General features: G+C 40.4%; 1 protein-coding gene and 1 pseudogene across 1 annotated transcript in view; one reads left to right on the plus strand and one right to left on the minus strand.

Annotated features, from left to right (window-relative positions):
* The window catches only part of ANKRD6 (ankyrin repeat domain 6), a 187,488-nt gene that overhangs the window by 33,700 nt on the left and 139,369 nt on the right, over positions 1-14,419 (plus strand). The window lies entirely within an intron of this gene.
* On the minus strand, positions 6,911-7,711 carry LOC118602172 (annotated as a pseudogene).

Raw genomic sequence — 14,419 nt, forward strand, 5'->3', positions numbered from 1 at the left:
CTGTGCTATCTAGTATGGTAGCCACTGGCCACAAGGGGTTACTGAGCTTTTAAATGTTGCCAGTGGTGCATATTGATGTGATAATGTTTCAGATATATTGAGTAAAATTAGTACATAAGTAAAATTAATTTCATTTGTTCTTTTTAATATGTTTAAGTTACATATGTGGCTCACATTGTATTTCTATTGGGCAGTTCTGATCTAGAGTGTGTATGGGGGGATGTGTGTTAGGGAGAGGCTGACTATGCGCAAGATAAATAAGTAACATAAAATACTAGATAGCCAAAAGTACTAAGGAGGAAAGGCTAAAGAGGAAAAGGAATATAAATACTTCTGAGTGTTTGCTGTAAGGTGGTCAGAAAGGCCTCAGTGAGGAAGCTCTTGGGAAAAGTGCTGATGGAGAGGAAGCAAGCCATGTGAATGCCTGGAGAAAGAGCACTGCAAGCAGAAGGAACAAGTGGAAAGAACCCGAGGTAAGCACACGCTGGCATTTTCAAAGAACAGCAGGAGGAGAGGCCACTGTGGTTAGAGGGGTACAGAGTAGGAGATGAGGTCAGAGAGGTCTGGAATTTAGAAGAGAGATCCAGGCTGGAGAGTCAAATGCTGGAGTTATCAGGACTCCAAAGTAATTGAAGCCACAAGATGGCATGAGACACCTAGGGAGTGTGTAAAGATAGGAAGCCCAAAGACAGAGTCCTCAGACTACCTGATGTTACCGGTGGGGACATGAGAAGGAGCAAGCAAAAGAGTGTGGGAAGGAGTAGCCAGAAAGGTAGGAAGAAAGCTAGGAGGGAGGGAGGGAGAGGGGGAGAAAGGTGGGGGGGGGGGGGAGAGAAGCAAAGTTAAGCAAAAAGGATCCACTTCCTCAAATGCTGCTCAATTGAAGACTGAGAACTGTCCTTGAAGTTAGCAATTTGGAAATCACCAGTGACCTTGATAAGAGCGGTTGTGGAGTAACGGTAACAGTAAAAGCCAGATTGGAATGGATTCAACAAAGGAAAGGAGAGAAATTGGAGCCATCAGTATAGACAACTCCTTTAAGGAGTTCTCCTGAGAACAAGACTTACTTCCTGTTAAAGTCATCTTTTACATTTATTCCTCAGTAGTTTTTACAGTTTTCTCCACATAGAGCCTATGTTTTGAAAAATTTATTCTTAGGTGTGTTGTACTTTATAAAAAATTGTTATTCCAAGCAGCATAATACATCATTATATTTTCCAACAGGTTTTTTAATGGTGTATTCAAAGATCATTTTAGTATTAATGTGTAAATGGCCACCGTATTAGTTTTCCAGGATTGCTGTAACAAAGTACCATAAACTGGGTGGCTTAAACAACAGAAATGTATTATCTCATTGTTCTGTAGCCTAGAAGGTGTCGGCAGGCTTGGTTCTTTCTGACGGTTGTGAGGGAAAATCTTTTTTATGCCTCTTCTAGCTTCTGGTAGTTTGCTGAAAATCTTCGGCATTTTCTATATATTGTATCAGAGAGAATAACGTTGAGCTAAGGACCCTTTATAGTCAACTGCAAGCATTTATTTGCAATGCCTCACTGAGTGACTGGAAATACTATTTACACCAATAAGCCAAGGAGAATATCCAATCACTTTTTAAAAAGACCAGCAATAACATACTGCAAAACAAATGGTTCCTTAAAGAGCTAGTTTTATAGATGAATCACCTTTTTCTGCACCTTCATCTTTACATGGTGTTCTCGCTATGTGTCTGTCTCTGTGTCTAAATTTCTTTTTTATAAGGACACCAGTCTCGTTAGGCTAGGACCCACCCAAATGACCTCAGCTTAATTTGACTACATCTGCCAAGATCTTATTTCCAAATAAGGTCACATATTGAGGTGCTGGGACTTAAGACTTCATAAAATGTTTTTTTGGGGGACACAGTTCAACCTTTACTAAGAACCTTTTAAGCTTCTTAGTCATTTCAAACAGTTTGGTTTTTACTTTCTTGGGTCTTTGAGGTATACAATATGTAAGTTCTAATGATGAAAGGTTATTTTTCTGTTGTGTAAAATGTGTAACTTGAATTTCGCTTTCTTGCCTAGTTTCATTTTATTTTAATGTCCATGAAAGATCTGACTACTCTCACTATTTCTATTTCTCATCTCCTTGGTCTTTCCCACCCACTGAAACCACTCTGCCTAGGCCACTAATCACGGGTCTGGGTTGCGGTAAGTTTATCATTATTCTTAGCAGAACTTGTGGCCTACCCTGAATAACAACCTTATCTTACATGTAAGGAATTAGATTAAAAAGATGAGAGGAAGAGTCCTGAAATTTAGAGTTAAATGACCTTTTGAAGAATCTTCATCAATAGCAGTTGAATGATCAGAGAGGAGTTGGTTCTTAAAATGGTTGTCTTGATTGATCAGTAAGCCTTTAGGAGCTTCTAGTGCCTTTAAAACAAAAAACCTTTTTATTATGGAAGACTTAAGACAGAGATGAAAGTAGACAAAGTAATATCATGGTTCCTCATGTATCTGTAACCCAATTTCAATAATTATCAGCTAATGGTCAATTTTGTTTCATCTGTATCTCCAAACACTACCTCCCCCATTTGATCTATAACTGTTTTAGTGTGTAGCTATAAAAGATAAGGACTTATTAAAATAACCAAACTACCAGTATCACACCTAAAAAAATAATGATTCCTTAATAACATCAAGTATAGTGAGTGTTCAAATTTTTCAATATCTATAAGATTTTAAAAATATTTTATTTTGGATAAGGATCCATATAAGGTCCACGTATTAGATTGGTCAGTGTGCCTTTCAAGTCTCTTATTGTTACTTGACTTTATTCTAGCTCTCGCTTTCCTTGTGAACTATATTTTGATGAAACCAGGTTCTTTGTCCTGTAGAGTTTTATACCATTTGGTTTTTCCTGTTCGTATCCTTGTGGTGTCATTTATCATGATTCTACATCCCCAGTACTACCTGATGTCTTTGATAGTTGAGTCCTAAATCGATAGTTGGGTCCTAAAGCTTGGTCATATTTATTTTGACATGACTACTTCGTAAGTGGTGGTGTGTTCCTTTATCAGGAAGTCCCCACAGTCTGGTTGTTTATCTTTTTTAGCAGCCATTGATATTATATGTCTAGATCCATTAATCCATTAGGTATTGCTAAATGGATTGTACCATTTCTTCTTTCTTTATTAGCTAAAATGTAAAGAAACTTTATCTCATCTGCTATTTGGTTACTAGTGGTACAGTTTGTAGTAGGACAGGCAGGAGAAATCTTAGTTCTTTTTTTCATCAATTAGTTTTTATAGAAACTTTCTTACAGTAAAGTTAGTTTCACCCAAAAGACTCTACTGCACAGTGCCTATAGGAGTACCTTCTTGGAAGACTATGCTTTCAAGTAAATGTATGGAGGTTTGCACAGGATCCCAGAGATAATGGGTTAGCTAAGAGGTCATGTAGTTCCACCTGTTTTTTTTCAAATGAGGAATATCCTTCTCCCCCTGCAGCCTAGCCCTTTCTTTCTCCGTTCCATCTCCACATAGATACATATAAATGCATATATGTATATGCACATATTTATTAAAGTTCCAGAGTGACCTCATACAGTCAAATTCTGGATAACTATGATTCTGCCCAGAGGTGGTGAATTCATTCTAGGTGCCCGAGGGGTGAAGGAGACCCAGGGAGGAGCAAGTCGTTACTGAAGGTTATTACTCTTCCCAGGTGTTCCCTTGTCTTTGGCAGTAGTTCTGCTCCCCGGTGTACCTGTCAGAAACATGCTGTGTGTCCTTTACCATGACCCCCTCCAAGATAGCCTTGCCAAGGTGTGTTAAGTGCATTGCCTGTGGGTCCTCCCAGATAACTTCAGATAGGTGCTGGTACACACCTGGCTCCAGGTTATAAAGTGGGGGTAATAATGCCACCACCATCACAGTGTCTCTCTCGTCAGGTCTCCCTGTCTGGTGGCCTTTCTTTGGCTGTGCTGTGAGAGGCTTCCTTTGCAAGTCTAGGCGAATCACGTCATTTAATGCTGCCTGCCCAATTGTTTCCCTCTGAAGACCGGAGAAAGTCATTCAGTCCCCTGCCCCCACGTCAGCTGATTGCTCAGAACAGCTTGCTGTATCTGTGCCTCCGCCCTGTGAGAGGTTCCCGAACATGCCTGGCGAGGAAGATCTCCAGAGGAAGAGAGGCCATTGTCTGCTGCCTGACCTCCCATCCGTCCCCAGGGTCACTTGCCTGGCTCTGTTGCCATTGTATACTGCGAATACTTCTTTGTATTTAATAGTTTCTTTAAATAAGACATTAGGTTTTTTCCTAAACTGGAATCCTAAATTTCAAATTTATGCGTAGTATAAGTTTTTCCTCCCTTGCCTATGCCTCTTATTTATGTAATCATTTCTGTAGGTCTAGAGAATTTACTGAAAACATGCATTTGTGACCTCTTTAAAAACCTTGTACTTTAAAGGTGTTGCTTCTTAGTTTTTCTTTCTTTTTAAATCTCATCTTTATTTTACCCTTCTAGAGTTGTCTGATTTTAATTCTCACCAGAAAGTTTCTGTGTACTAAACAAGTGTAGCAATGTCATTTTGTAAAGTAACATCTCACATTACTCATGCAAATGGCTTTTTACAATTTTATTTTCTAAACAACTGTCAGCCCAGTTAATGGTGAAACTAGAGGCTTAAAAATTGACAACTTGTAATGCTGGAGATGAGGGGCATGCAGGAGGGTAATGCTCATGTGTCAGACTTCTCCAAGTAGCCACATTGTGATACTGCACAACTCACCCAACTTCCTTTTATCTTTTTTCTTCACATCTCTAAAGCTGTCATTAGCTTGAGATAAAGAAAAAATGTTCAGAATGTACAGTGGTCCACAAATAGCTATTGTCAGAGTTTGTAAAGATATTTTTTATCTAAGGAATTCTAATATCAATAACTTTTAGAATTTTCTTTTTTAATTTGAAAAATTGTTTACTAGTGTTACATTAAATACAGTCTAGAAACAAACCTAGGGTTAATTTCATTTGGCTTGAAATTATTTGTGCTTTTTCTCTGGCTCTTTTACAGCCTACACTAAGGAGATCTGACTTAACCTGTGTTCTTGATCTGATCAGAATTTTTGTGCTTGAGTGAAACATGGAGTCAGTGCAAAATGAGAAATTTGTCTTATTTATAAGTTGTCAGTGACAATCCCAAACCTCCTTAGATGCATGGAATCACAATTTTTTTAGCAATCCAACTTTAGGAGGCCAACATAAGATCTGGACATTTCCTATTTAAGTAAAAATATTAAAGCTACGCACATCTGGCTTTCGTTCTATGACTGTTTTCAAATTAAGGGTTGCCGTATTCTAAATTCCATTTGTGAAACTGGGAGCAAAAGAGAAAAATCTGAAACATCTCTATTTCAGTGGAATCTGTATGTTCGCATCTGCACTGGCATGTACATGATTGGAACATGTAGAGTTGAATCCGCACCTTTGTTTCTGGTCAGTTGCCAGAAGTAAAGACATCAAAGGAAATTGTAAACTGGGCAACAAATCAAAGCTGAATGCGTTTTTCATTTAGCAGTTTTCTAGGTCTCTCTTTGTAGCTTTTCTAAATTTAACTGGCCCTCCCTCAACCGCCTTTGATAAAGCGCCACCCCTACGTAGACTAGTTGCTTGTTTTTGTTACCTTTGCATTCGTATATGTGTGGAATTGTTTTTGTAGGACAAATTCCCAGATGTGGAAATGCTCAGTCAAAGAGAGTGAACGTTTGTAGGTTTAACAGACACTGCTAAATTGTTGTACCCATGTGCACTTCTGCTAACAGTGAAACTGAAACCAACCACTGGGCTGTAATGAAGTACTATGGGGTCGTTTGTGGGGAGCCAGGCAGGCCTGATATGTTGCCAGCCATATTTTAGTCAAGAAGTCGATTCATGGAATGGTGATAAGCTCTTTTAGACAGTGTGAAATAATGTACGGAAAAGAACATTTTCATAAAGACTGAAATGAAAATGCTGTATAGTTAAAGAATCATTTAAAAATAATGCATAATCCTACCCTTAATAAATTTTTGTTTTTGCAAACTACCGTCTACATACATATATATTATACCAGTTCTAGGTAGTATGTGTGTATTTTCATATTTTACTTTTTTCAGTTTTCACATAAGTGTGTCACAAGCTGAGTCCTGTTTCTACATACCTTTAATAATGGTCATTTTGTTATTGTACTATAATCTGCTAATTCAGTCTTTAGTATTGATTATTTAATGTACAACCAAACACTTATACTGCATGTTCTTAACTAGTAAGATTTATTGGTTTGTTTTGGTTATAAGAGTAATACTGTTCATCATTTTTAAAAAATTGGAAAATACAACAAAATAGGAAGACACACAACTCTTCCTATAACCTCTTAATGAACTCTGTGAGCATTATGATAAGTTTCCTTACTCTTTTTCTAATTTTTCTTGTTTTACAGTTCATACCTGTACTATTTGTGTAAAACATATTCATTTTTACATTTCTAAACCTTTTAAAAACATTATTTTTCCTTTTTTAAAAATGAAAAATTTTTTTCTGACTGTAAAAGTAATTTGAAATTATTGCAGAAAATTGGGAAATAATTCCAAACATTCATAATTGCATCAACCAGAGTCAAATACTATTTTGGTTTATGATGCTCACTTTTTAAAAAAAGTATTTGAGATATTATACCATCGGTGTTGTTGTTGTTTTTTTTTTTTAAACATTTTCTTAATGTACAAGAAACACATAAGACACAAAGAAAACCGAACAAAGCGCTCGGTTCCAGAGTTGGTAGTTTCGGGGGAGCTGAAGAAAATGAGCTCTTCCAGTTTCCCAGGGAAAGAAGGGGTGAGAGGACATGGAATAGCACTAGACTTCGGGTGAACCCAGGGCCGGGGCCACACACAGCCTAGTTCTCCATCAAGACAAAGTGCTGATTTTCCTTGTCATAGTCTTGGCCTTGCTCCCATACTCATCCAGTTCTCAGAAGTCATCCAGTTCCCAGAATGGCCCCTTCCTTTAGTTCCCTTCCCTTTTCACCTAGAGGAGAAGGTTGCCTACCCTGTCCTGGGGTCAGAGTCCAGGGGAGGGAGCTGTTGTCCTGCAGGATGGTGAGGGGAGAGCTCCCTAGTACCTTGCTGTTTGGTTTCCGTCTGTTGTGCTTAGAACCTGAAGATCTGGCCCTAATTGGGTCTCTCAAGGGCTTGTCTGAGCCCCACCTGGCCGTAGGGGTTCCTCTTTCCTCCTTGGAATACTCCTGCTTGGAAGGGAGCTCAGTCTGACTCCAAGGTGGCATCTGATCCTCAAGGGAAAACTGAATGCTTAGAGACAAGTCCAATTCAGAAGATGAAGGCACCTCTAGGGAAAGAACAGGCTCTGGGGAAGGTTCGATTTGGAGGCTTCGGTCTGAGATATTTCACTCAGCTCTTTCACCAGTGGGCTTGGGACTCTCCACTACTTTTCTTCATAGGTGTTAGTGCAATGCCAAGGGTAGGAAGGTGGGGATTTGAAGCCCTGGGCCTGATTAGCACCCTCTATCTGCTCTCCTGCTGGTAGGTTTGGCTGTGGAGAGCCCTTCACCTGGATGGGAGTGAGCAGGGTGCCTGCTCTTAGGGGAGCGCGGGGCTGCGGGCCGCCACTCAAGCCAGATGCTTGTCGTGTGGCGGAAGCTGTGCAGTAGAGTGAATGGGACACTCTTGGCTAAGCCCATCTTAACCAGGAGGAATAGGGTGGGGCAGGGCAAGGAGGAGATGCCAGGCCCCAATTCCACCTTTGGGTGCGGGGTAGCTCCTACCATCAGTGGTTCTTAATTTGGGAGTAGTCATGGACTCTTTTAAAAATCTTTAAAAATTCAAATTAGCAACTCTTGCAGTATATACAAATATATCTAACTCCCCCCTCCGCTAAACATTATAAAATTATAAAAAATTATTATAAAATAGGTATTTACTTATCATCGTGAACTCTCACAAATTTCTAAATTGTTATGGATTGAACTGTGCCTCCCCTCCAGCAATTAGGATGTGGAAGTCCTAACTCCTATTACTTCAGATTGTGACCTTATTTGGAAATAAGGTCTCTATAGAGGTAATCAAGTTTAAACAAAGCCTTTAAGATGGCCCTAATCCATATGTCTGCGTTTTTATAGAAAGAGGAAATTTGGAGACAGGTGCGCATAGAGGCACTTGCATGTGGAGGCATTGAGAAGAGAGCCATCTACAAGTCGAGGAGAGAGCCCTGGAATGGGTCCTTTCCTCATAGTTCTCACAAGGAACCAACCCTGCTGATACCGTATTTCGGACTTCGAGCTTCCAGAATTGTTTCTGTGGTTTAAGTCACTTGGTTTCTGGTACTCGATTATGGCTGTCTTAGCAAACAAAAGCATTGATTGTATAAGCTTTTCACATCACGTTGATGTTTGGATGAATATTTACTTTGTGCCAAGCACTGTGCTAGTCGTTGGGAGTACTAAGCCAGCGAAGTCAAGTTTCCTGCCTTTAAGGTTCTTAGATTGGCACACATGTATAGAACCCTGGGGTCATGCTGTGATTTGCGATTCATAGGGCATCGTGGGAGCCCAGAGCTGGGCCGGCAGTGAGGGCAGACTTCCCAAGAGAAGTACCACTTGAGCTGAGTGTTGAAGAACCAGTAAGAGCCTACTTAACTATTGTTGAACATTGAGGTGTTTTCAGTTTTCTGTGTTTTGGGATTATTTCTTTAGGCTAGGTTTCCAGTAATACATTACTGAGACAAGAACGTGAATCTTGAAACATCATTTTTAGGGCAGTGTAATGTTCTACAAGATGTAGGTTTTCTGGTTTATTGACTCATCCTCTTTTATTATTGGCTAGAACTCTCCCTGTTCTGTTTCCAGTGTTTTGGTATAAATAATGGTGTAGTGTACATCTTTTTGTATAAATATTTTTTCCTAATTAGAATTATCGCCTTAGCGATAGAGTTAGAAATAGAATTACACTATTAAAAAGGTCAAATTGTTTTTCAGAAATGCTGATTCATATTCCCATTAATGATCAAGTAAAATTTACTAAGATATCAATCTGTTTTATTATAGTCCTTTATATCCTTTGGGAGTGTTTTAAAACAGTTAAACATTTCCCTCTTTTAAAGACTGAACCTTTTCTAGGAAGTAAAGTGTGGCTTTTATCATTTGGGGTAGAAGAACCACTCCTCCTTAGGTTCCTCCTTCCATCTGAAATAACCTGCCGAAAAGAGCATTGTTCCGTCAGAGACTTGCCCACACGGTTTCTGTCTGGTTTCTAACTAGCAAATGTGTACATTGGCCTCTGTTTATATTCATTTAGGTCATGTCTATCCAAAATGTAACTATCCCAGAAGATCAGCCTTCCAAGTGAGCTATTTCTGTTCTACCGCAAGCTTCTTTCAAAGTGACTCCTGTACTCTCTCTGCCCTGCTAGACTCTAAATCCCACTAATGGGATTTAGTAATAGAGTAACGAAAGGACACAATCATGGTGACACACTGGAAATATGGGTGCCTGAAGGAGGCTGGTCAGAAGTGAAGGTGTCCTGTCTCAGTGAGAGAAAGATTTGCTAGCATTCACTGTATTGGTGCCTTTGTGGGAAAGAGGGAAATTTCCCCTTTTTTCCCTCTTAGTTCTTCTGGCTGGTCTAATAATCAGATTGACATGAGGCAGATTAATGGGAAAATAGCCAAATTTATTTCTGTAAGTACATTTCCCCCCAGTATTTTAAAAACAAAATAATGCTCGACCTTACTAACAATAAATGAAATACAAAGTAAACAAAAATGCGATTTTTCCCCTAGCAAAGTCTCAAAAGTAATTACATAAAAAGACCTATTATATCCATGTCAGTGAACAGGTAGGAGAATGAGCACTCCTATAGGATATTGGTGGGAAAATAAGTTTTTTAACTATTTGGAGGGTAATTTGTCAGTATTCACCAAAATTTGATATACATATATCTTATGCATTTCCTCTGCCGATTTTGGAAAAATAAGAATGTTGATAGCTGTTTTATAATAATTGCGTATCATTAGGTGTCATGGTGGTGATGGTACTGGTGGTACTGGTGGTGGTGATGGTGACGTCTACTGTATGAGGAGGCTTGATGAAGTCCCATGCCACTAGGCTTCGTATCCAGAACAGTGCCAGGGGGCAGTGTGGGTCAGAACGACTCTCATGATTCTTTCAGGACATGGACAGAAAGATAAACTTTCCAGGGGAAAGAGTTTTACCATTGCCCTTTCTAAGGTGGAAATAGTCTCTGGAGGGGACTGGGGGGCTTCTCAGGCCCCTGCAGACACATTGGGGTGGCACTCCCTGCAAACTCCCTGTTTCCTCTGCTTCCGAGTCCTAGGCCAGCAGTGAAATTCTGTCCTATGAAATATTCATAAAATTCAATTGACCATAAAACACTTTGTAAATTTAAGAGCTGTAAGGGATCCAAATTATATCAGCAGCTTTTTGAGAAATGGAGAGAGACAAAGAAAAGGAATTTAAGGGAATGGAATCCAGGGAGCCAGCCTTGCCATTTTCAAACCATCATAAATGGGTCATGGGTCTGCATTTTCTAATTTCAGGAATGACTAATGCTCAGACTCTTTCAGAGGACTGAGTGGCCTCATCCCAATGTGAATCAGTCTGTCTATGGTACACAGATTATGTCACTTTTAAAATCTATGTTTTTATTTCATAGTCATTTCGTTTCTGGCTCTAAAAATCCTGAGAGTGCATACTCCAGGTGGTCTTCTCATATCAGATACTAAGGAAATCATGGAAGCCCAGGCCAGAATGGAAAGGAGCCACTGCCAGCCCTCCTGTTCAGGTCCCCACCCCCAACCCCGGGGCCCTGCAGGAAAGCTCCCCCGTCTACTGATTCACAGGGGCCAGTTTTTCATTGTTAGAAAATTCTGCTGAGCTTATGCAGGTGTTATCTCCATCCAGCCATCAATCCTTTGTTCTGTTGTCTGGAGCCCCCAGAATGTATCTCCTCTTTGTACCCTCATGTATTGAGGATGGCACACTCTCCCCAACTCTGCTCAAGTCATTTCTTTCTCATAGGACAGGATTCCTAGAATTTTTATTCTCTTGGTTGTCCACTCTTCCGAAGAATAGTACGCAGACCATCTAATTCTCCTCCCACCCTCAGCCCTCCTCCTCCCCACCTTGTTCCTAATTCTGTCTTTCTGATCGTGGATCCTGTAAGTGTTCATGTGGGGTTTTCTTTGGCATCCACATCACACCATTGTCTCATATTGACCTGTAAACAAACTAAAACCCCAGAGCAGTTGCTTTTTGACCTTAAGTGAAAGACGGAACCTCTATTTTTCTGAAATCCTTTTTCCTTTCGGCACATTTTTTCAACCCAGACCGCGTTAAGAATTCTGATTACCTCGGTCTTATCTAAAGCATTCATCTCTCCCAGCGTGGTGTCGTCGGGTAATTTGAAAATCCAGCCTGCCGACTGCTAATGTATTTACCTAGGCTTGGGGCTTGAAGAGGGTGACAAATCCCTCATGACGAGTTTGCCAAATGTCTGCTGGCAGCCAGTGGGTTCCGGGCTCCGTGGAGTAATGAGAAGGACAAAACTCAGGGCCTGCCTGCTCGAAGGGCGCCAGCCAGCGAGGTCAGAGGAGCTTTGGTTTGACCATTGACATGCAAATGTTGCAGCCAGAGGCTGATCCCACCGCCCCCCTCACCCTCTTCTCCAGACCCTGCCAGCATCCCACTGAGCACACAAAGCCCTGGCCCGGGAGGGCTGCACAATCTGCCTTTGCGAATCCCTCCGACTCCTGGCTACAGAGGTGAGTCTCTTGTATCAGCTATGTTGTAAAACTGTTTTGTTTTGGACCTTGATTGTGGACTGGAAATTTCTCCCTGTCACATGCAGTGGGAGTGGTCTCTTTGGAGTGCACTCCTGTTTTAGATGTAGACATGGGCCCTGTAAAGGTTTCTGAAATGAAAAAGAATACTAAGTGATTATTAATTTGATTTGATGTAACCTGAGAAACAGAATCATATTTGCCCACATGTATGTGCATATACAGGATTTGATGCTAGGTTCAAAATATTGTTTGAATTTTACCCGGAATTTCTGCAGGATAATTTTATTGTTGGCATTGTGTTTTTGGGAGTCCTGCACGCATGCTCTCACTGCCCCCCTTCCCTCCCTTCCTCCCTTTCTCCCTCCCTTTTTCTCTGTCTCTAAGCTTCCTTACCTTCCTTCCTCCCTCCTTTTCCTTGTAGTGATGGTAAATTTGGTGACTCATAAAAGAAGTGCTTTTACAAGTTAGAGAAGCAACGAGGAGATTATTCAACATTAGAAGAATCATGGGGATAAACCACTAAAGAATGGATGGATACTCTAAGCTTTCCCCCCTCTGAACTGTCAGTGGAAGAGTTTGTGCAGTGCTAGTGTCCTAAATTTAACAGGTGACTTGTAAATTTGTGGTGTTCTTGCCACATCGCGAAGGTATATGTTATACTTTGAACTGATTTTATTTTAAGTCCTTTAAGAATTAGCAAGAAATTGTTTAAAATATAACTTTAGATTTTACATTCAGAATGAGTACGAGATTGAGTTAGAGAAGACTCTTTATTCTAAAAATACCTTGAAGTTAGAGGTTTTATTTGGTAAAATCGATATCCCATATAGGACTCACTTCTTGACTGCTTGCAGAGATGGTATTTTTAGGAAAACATTTTCTTAATAAGATGCGAATATTCCCAGACCTTTCTCCCCACTCCGCCTTACCTTCCTTCTCCTTCTCTCTCTCTCTCTCTCTCTCTCTCTCTCTCTCTCTCTCTCTCTCTCTCTCTCTCATATAGGTACTCTTTGCAGTATGAGTTTAGTACACAATGCATTCTGAAGCCTTGAATATTGATTGGTGGTTGTTAGTTTAGACACTTTTTTTCTTTTAAAGTAACTACAGTAATAGAATTATGCTTTCAATCCAGAATGGCCATAACAAGATTTTTTTAAAAAAAGTCTATACAATCGGTCTTAGATCTAGAAGCCCTAAATCCTCTCTTAAGTATGAAGTCTATTCTTAATTTTTAAGTGTCTCATTCTCTAAAAGCATAATTAGGAGAGTTTGGCACAGTGGAAAGAATACAAAACTAAGTGTTATGAGGCACCTAGCTCTTCAGGTGGACTTGGGCACATGACTTCTTCTGGACCCCAGTGGTGGACTTGATCATTGGTTCTCCACCAGGGATGGCAATGTCCCTGTATGGGCACTTGGAAATATTGGCAGGGGGGCAGGGCATTTTAAAAATTCACAGTGTATGGAGGCACTAATGGTTGAGGACCCCAGATACTAGAAACCTTGAAATGCCACCTAGCTAGCCCAATGAATAATTTGCCCACTCCAAATGCCAGGGGCATCCCCACTGAGAAACTGGACCAGACGATCACTAAGGTTTGTCCCACTCTATTTCTCCCTAGTTACAACTAGAGCATTGAAATCATCTATGATGGTGTTGAACTATTACACATCGGGCCCGTATCTCACATTTAGCTTTAAATCCTGTTGTTGAGAGTGAAGTCAGACCCGGTAATGCTTGGCGAGGACACCGATGGCATGGCAGCTCGGACACAGAGCTTTATTGATGGGGAATTCCCTGCTCTCAGCACAGAAACATGCTGATGTTGCTCAAAAGCAGGTGTAGAGCCAGGTGGGAGGGTTTTAGTTGGTTTCGAATTTTCCTTCATGTCCTCCTTTCCTCCAAGGGAAGAAGAGGGTGTATTGTGGCCACAGGCCCAGCCTCCCGGACCGAACTGTTTGCCAGCTGTCTGAGCAGCAGCCTCATCGCACTGCCCTGCTGCTGGGGCCCGTCATGTCTTTTGGCACAGGGGTCATCAAGGAGGCAGGTGCTGACCTGCACATCTGCCCACCTGTCATCACAGGCCAGACCAGAGGCCTTGATGAGGCAGAAAGGAATTTGGGTTTGAATAAAGAGTCCTGGGGTGTCTGAATCCTTAAATCGTTTGGTGTGATTAAATTACTTTTTATTTGACAGTGAAGTGCTATTAAATCAAAGTCCCACAAAAAAGCTTCTGTCTGGATTATCTTTTGGTAGAAAGTAATAGATAGATGAGTTACTAATCCTTACCAGAAATTTGCTGTGATGCTGAACATATATGCAACTCAATAGCTGAAGTGTAAGATTACCTGGACCATATTTTTAAATTGATGTGTTGTTTTCAATTATAAAATAATTTAATTAGAGAAAAAACAAATAAGTAAAAAAATTACTACATTTTGATATATATACTGCCAGTCTTAAAAATGTTACAAAACGTGGAGTTTCAGTATATGATGCTTTATAACCTACTTCGTTCATGTCACACTATCTCATGAACATGGTTCAGTAGCACAAATATTAGGTAATTTTACATGACTACCGGTGATC

The sequence above is a fragment of the Rousettus aegyptiacus genome, unplaced genomic scaffold, assembly GCF_014176215.1.
Source record: "Rousettus aegyptiacus isolate mRouAeg1 unplaced genomic scaffold, mRouAeg1.p scaffold_m13_p_1, whole genome shotgun sequence".
In the NCBI taxonomy this organism is placed as follows: domain Eukaryota; kingdom Metazoa; phylum Chordata; class Mammalia; order Chiroptera; family Pteropodidae; genus Rousettus; species Rousettus aegyptiacus.